Raw genomic sequence first — 5430 nt, forward strand, 5'->3', positions numbered from 1 at the left:
CGCTAAACATAAGCTAAGGTTCACACAGGGAAGGAACGTCTCCCTCCAAGCCCTGGTGTCCATTTCGGTCTTGAAGCTCCCCCTCCCCTGCCCCAGTCTGCACTTTAATGCAGGTTCCACCCCCACAGACCTGCTGTACTGATGTGAAAATGGGGAGGGCTATTTACTTTAGAAAGATCTTGTTCTTATGGGGAGATTTCTGTTGGTCTTAAGCGTTTGGTGATGTTTTTCTTTCTTTACTTTTTTTTTTTTTCTTCGCAACACCTTACACCTAACAACAACTGTTCTTCTGATCAGATCTGATTAGTAGAAACCCTGTATTTTATCAGTGTTAAACCATGAGGAAGGTGTCATTTCTTCTGATTCCATTTCAAAGAAAAAGGTTTTCATTTGAAGCTTCTTGTGTGGAAAAATAAACAAGCTTTTTTTTGAGCTTGTTGCGTGTTCAGTTTTCACCAATGTGTAATTTTTACTGTCTTTACTTACCAATGAGGATTGTCTTCTCACTGTTATTTGCTCCCAATGTGTACTTTAAACAATAAACTGGTGACATCTCTGCCCAATCTGGTCTTCAGAGCCTCCAGATTGACTCTAAATCAGATTTCTCAATGAAACTTTCTGGCGTTTAGGGTTTTTTATTTACATAAAATATAATCTGTGGATTAATATCATGAAAAAATTAACAGTATCAGCTAATACACAAATACACAAAGGAACAGAATAGCAGTAGGGCTTTACAACCTTTGGGCACAAACTTATTCGTAAACAAACATAATACAAACTAGAAGTGAAGGACGTCACCTTGTGCCTATAATAACCTGCCAAAAAAAACCCCACTAACAGCAGCAGTGATGTTGCCAAGACTCTCACTGATAATATTTGTTACATCATTACTAAATCAATTCAACTGGGACTTGTTTTCCACCGGTGAAAAGATACTTTCAGAACCCTCTGAGGTGTGACGCACTTAGAGCCAAAAGCACGAAAACAATCACCTGCCAAATTGAACGGATCCTTTTCATATTGGTTAAAGAAATATATAAAGATTTATTCTACGAAAGGAGGCTAGATGTTGCTCATTCCTTCAGCCCACATGAGGGCATCTAGAGATTTGCATGGTCCCCCAGAGTCCTCATGAATGCTCATGATTCTGGTGACCGCCTCATCTTTCTTCAAGCACAACCATCTTCTCTAAATTTCCACATTTTGCTACATGTATCACAAACAGTAATGGTCAGATGTTATTTAAATTTGCTGTGGATCTTCATAGTACGCAGGAGATATTTTTCCTTGTGTTTTTGATGATGCCTTCAGAATAGGTTGACGATATTTCAAGTCTGTCTCGCCAGTATGAAACCTATTTCAGTGTTCATTTGGGCACCTGACTATTGTTTTAAGACAGACTTGAAAAATTGTGAATCCATCTTTTAACCTGTATTCAAAAGCCTCCATTAAGCAAAATTTCCATTTGTACAAAGAAAATAAAAAATCTGAAGGGCAGATTGCTCTGAAATTTACTGAACACCGGAGTAAAAAGCTTCTATTGTGGATTCTCCATCAGCTTTTGACTAGCATCACCCTTGGCAAAAAATGTCAGCTTTTATGCAAGATATGTCATAATCTAAAGTGTAACACAAACCAGCTGCATTTTGTGATTTAGACTCACGTAAATTGTAAGTGTGCAAAAGACATCTTGCGCCTGTTTATCCTTTGAATAGTGTTACCTAAAGTGTTTCCCTCCATGGCTGGGGTTAAGACTAAGATGAAGTACAGGCTCAGGTCAGACAGACTTGTGCCAACGTGCTAATCCGAGCAGTTAATGTGACTAAATTAATGTTTTTCTAGAGAGTTGTTGCATGTCTGCGCTGGGAAAATAGAACAGTGGCGAAGTCCTGACGTGTTGATGCCCCTTTAACACCTGTGTGTCGGCTTCATTCTGAAGACAAAAATAATAGGTGCAGATATTCATGTTGAACCCCTCGGACTGCTGAAGTGGCAGTTAACACTACAATGCAAAAACATAATGCAACAGTAGGCTCAGTAATGTCGGTTACACCTCAATGTCTAATTTTTGTAAACATTAGATATAAGCTAAAGGTGGTACCAGACCGATGCAATGCCATTTATCCAATTGCCCATTATTCCAAAACCCCAATAGTTAGAAAAACTTCCCATTGGACTGAAAACCCATTAGTCTGATTGCCCAGTATCCCGAAAACAAAAGCCCACTGCTCAAAGGCCCGTTGCTCTGAAAATACACACTGTCCCTGGAGTTTTTTGCCCTTACTTAAATATCTAAGTGTATTTTGATGTGCAAATGCAAAGATATCATTTACAAACGCTTGCTTTTTAGTGCATTTGTTGCATACGAACCCTCATCCAGAAGACAACAGAGGTAGCCTAATCGGATCGCCTTACCATAAATAATGACTGTGTGTATTTTCAGAGCAATCCAATGGGACATTTTTCAAATTATTGGGGTTTCGGAATAATGGGCCTTCGGACCAATGGGCAGCTCCCATCAGACCAAGGCTTTAGCACCAAAACTCAAATGTATTGAACTGAGCACGAGCGTTTTATTTATTGTGCGTTTACCTTTTCTTTTGTAAGTGAATAAATGTGTCATTTCTTTTTTTTTTTTTAATAGTTTCACAGTCTTGCTACGTCAATCTAAATTCAATATCTTGCTCATTCTGCCCAACACTTTCATATCATGAGGTGTATAATGTAGCTTTGAAGTAATCTGACTTAGAACTTCTCTGTGAAAATATGCATTTTGCCTGTCTGTCAGTGTCTTCACTACTGGACTTTGGTTCTACTGATACCCTTCCTCCACTTTTGCTGGCAGCAAATAGACAACAGCAGGGAAGACTGCAGGTGTATCAGTTGCCTGTATTATTTGACCTGAGTAAACAAAGCAGAGAACAGCCAGGTCCTTGTGGCCCTGCACGGGTGCCTCAACACGCCACCTTTTCTCTGCTTCAGCTCACTTCAGCACACAGACTAAGGAGAGGAAGAGGAGGAGGAGGAGGAGGGCTGTTCCAGCTGCAGAAACCCTCTCTGCAGAGCAGGGTTAAAGGAGCGGACATGGTATGTAAGTGTTTTCCCTTCTCATGATCATCTTTCTCCTTACGAGAGAGTTTTGTGACTCATCGGTAAAAGCTTCTGCTCGCCTCTCAGTTAAATTCAAGTGGAGCTGCATACAGAAGAGCATCTCGTCACTGCTAATTGAAATGCATCCCTTCACCTTCTCTAATCGATTCCTTCGAGTTGCAAGGTCACTGGTGAGAAATCTCCACCCACAGAAATGACAAATAAAAACTGTACAAAGTGACACATAAACAGCAGTGAGTCACTTCATCCAGACAAAGCCAGATATGATCAACACATTTTCCCTCTTGCATCACAAACCACTCAAAACCTACTAGTGTCATCTCACAGCATTGTTGGGTATTAAAGTTGAAATCATTTTTCTCTGAAATTTGGAGCCCAGTTGCACTATTGCACTATTCTAAGAAAGCACTTTTAGCCACAACCATAATGAGTGATGTCACTGCAGGTGTTTGTCACATCTACATTCATGTCTGTCAAGTGTATTTCAATGATAAAGCTGGCGATTTTCTGTATTTTTCTTATTTTCAACAAATCTAATGGCCAGAGTCAAACCAACAATGAATTGATCTGCTTAAAAGTATTGTGTGTGTTTCCAAAACCTTATATATCTTGATCCTCTATAGACCTCAGTTGTTGTCCGAAAGCTATTAAAAACATGTCACTGAGCCACAGTGCTGCACTGGGTGACGTGTCCCTTCATCATGAAGAGTTTGGTCAAGTTAGTTTGCTTAGACACAGCTCCAAAGACTAATCACAGCGATCAAGTTTTCAGTCCCTGGAGAGTAGTGCTGTGTGAAGCAGATGTTTGTTCCTGACTTTATACCGATGTTTTTAATTCAGTAAATAAACAATGTAATTAAAAATCAAGAGGTGGTGATATGTGGCACAAAAAGCTTGCGAAGCTCTGTATACGTGCATTCTCAGTGGTGTCTGTCTTACACAGAACTACTCTCCGGAGACTGAAAATGTGATTGCGGTTATTCGTCTTTGGAGCTGTTTTTAAACAAACTAACACACCGAATCTCTTTGTGGTGAAGGACCATGTCACCCAGTGCAACAGTGTGACTCACTGATGTCTTTTAATGGTTTGTGGATGACAACAGAGGCCTACAGCACTGAGGAATAAGATATATCAGGCGTTGGATACACATGCTATACTTGTAAGTAGATAAATTAATTGTTGGTTTGAGATTTGTTGACCATAAGAGAAATATAGAAAATCACCAGCCTTATCTTTTGACTCAAACCTAAATGACAGGAATGATGAGTTCAGTTGTAAAAATGGTTCCTTATTGCTAGATATTTTAGTTCACTGTACGGAAATGTATAAGAGTGTTATATCAGTTGATCTGAGTGGGCAGTAGGGGCTTTCCTTTGCTCGCTATAAGCTTCATTCTGTTAGGCCCTGTTTTTTAATGAGCATGCTTACTCTTCACATTTGTCTACAATAACATCTGTGAAATAAATATGACCCTAAATAACAGATATGGGCATCCCCTTAGAAGTATGTTAGCCTAAAATTTCTAGAAAAGTGCCCGCACATTCTCAAGTCTAGAGAAAGGGACCAAACACACCAAGAGACCAACTTGATTTGAGTTTATAAGTCTGTCCCTGTGTGTTCTCACTCGCAGGTTAATCACAGGTTGTGAGTTTTATGCTCACTTAGTAGTTTCATAAATAAATAAATCATAAATACATTTCCATACTCTCTGAGGGGCCTTGAAGTTGTCACAGTGATTAATGGCTCCAAAATACAGGAGCTGAATGAGGAGAGCAAAGCACAACAATGCTGTGATGATGAGTTTGTTTACACACTAACTGTACTGTGAGAACTGATGAAACTTTCCATCAGCTGGTCTGTTAATTTCAGTAAATTAAAAGGTCATGGCCAGTTTTAGCTGCAAAGTTCAATCTAAAGAGATTGTTAAAGATGCACTTAAAGGCGTTATTTTACAGGTCCATTATTTCCTAATAACTTCTTGTAATTTGGTACAAGTTAAAGGAAAATTGGTGACAAGGTGCTGAGATTATCTGTTATTTGTAGATTCCCAGGGGAATTTCCCTGAAAGAACTGTTCCATTTAAACACGAGTAAATATTTGTTCACTAACTATTTAATTATTTGCATGTTGCACTGCTGTGCACCAACTACAAGACTATAGGGTTATGAAAAATATATAAGAATTGATTAATTCAACGTTTGTCAACCGAACATATTTTATTTATAATTATACCAAATTTATTTAGAGAAAACCTCCTTGGACGTTATCAGGAATTTACAGGCACGTAAAACAAAGCGTTATCAAAACTTTCAACT

Source organism: Thunnus albacares, chromosome 13, assembly GCF_914725855.1.
Source record: "Thunnus albacares chromosome 13, fThuAlb1.1, whole genome shotgun sequence".
NCBI lineage: Eukaryota > Metazoa > Chordata > Actinopteri > Scombriformes > Scombridae > Thunnus > Thunnus albacares.